Source organism: Crocuta crocuta, unplaced genomic scaffold (assembly GCF_008692635.1).
Source record: "Crocuta crocuta isolate KB4526 unplaced genomic scaffold, BGI_CrCroc_1.0 scaffold30, whole genome shotgun sequence".
NCBI classification, from domain to species: Eukaryota; Metazoa; Chordata; class Mammalia; order Carnivora; family Hyaenidae; genus Crocuta; species Crocuta crocuta.
In genome coordinates, this window is record NW_027528345.1 from 12,255,858 (window position 1) to 12,256,529 (window position 672).

Consider the following 672-nt stretch of genomic DNA (forward strand, 5'->3'; position numbering starts at 1 on the left):
GGGGGGGGGGGGGAGGGGGGCACACTGGGAAGCCAGGTAGGGAGTGAGGGGCCACTGAGCCTGTGCTTGGTGGGTGTGCATGTGTGTCACACGACACTACAGAGATGGGGTGAGCCTTCTGCGCAGGAAAGGGACGACTAGGAGAGGCTTCAGGCTTCGGGGATTATCTTGTCTTCAGATTCTGCCCCAAATGTCCTAAGGGGGTGTCTCTGTGAGGCCGGCAGAGGCATGGGCTGCACTGGAAGACGGCATTCAGGTGGCCCTCTGTGCTGTGCACTCACGCAGGCAGGAATGCGCTCCCCAGCCTCTCCGTGTGGACGGCTCCTCAGGAGGCCCTCCAGAGGGTGTTTATGTGTGCGGCCGGCCTGGCACGGAGTGGGCTTGCGGTGCCAGCCAGCCTCGAGAGGCAGAGGCGGGAGGAGCCTGGGGTGCAGGGCTGGGGCTGCCGGGAATATTTCAAGGAGGGGATGCTGAGGTTGAGGGGGTGGAGACTAGTCAAGGGGAGGCTGAGGCCAGACCTGGCAAGCCTCCTTTGAACGTCCTCCCAGCTCCCTCTCACCGTGGAACCCTGGGATTTCTTCTCTGGTGAAGAAACTAGGCCCAGGGAGGGGCAGTGACTTGTCCAGGGTCACACGGCAGGTCACCAGCAGTGTTCTGCCCAAGATCGCTCGG

At 62.9% G+C, this 672-nt stretch overlaps 1 protein-coding gene across 1 annotated transcript in view; it reads left to right on the forward strand.

The window, feature by feature from the left end:
* KRT7 (keratin 7) overlaps nt 1-672 on the forward strand; it is a 17,996-nt gene that overhangs the window by 757 nt on the left and 16,567 nt on the right. The gene's annotated exons all lie outside the window — the stretch shown is intronic.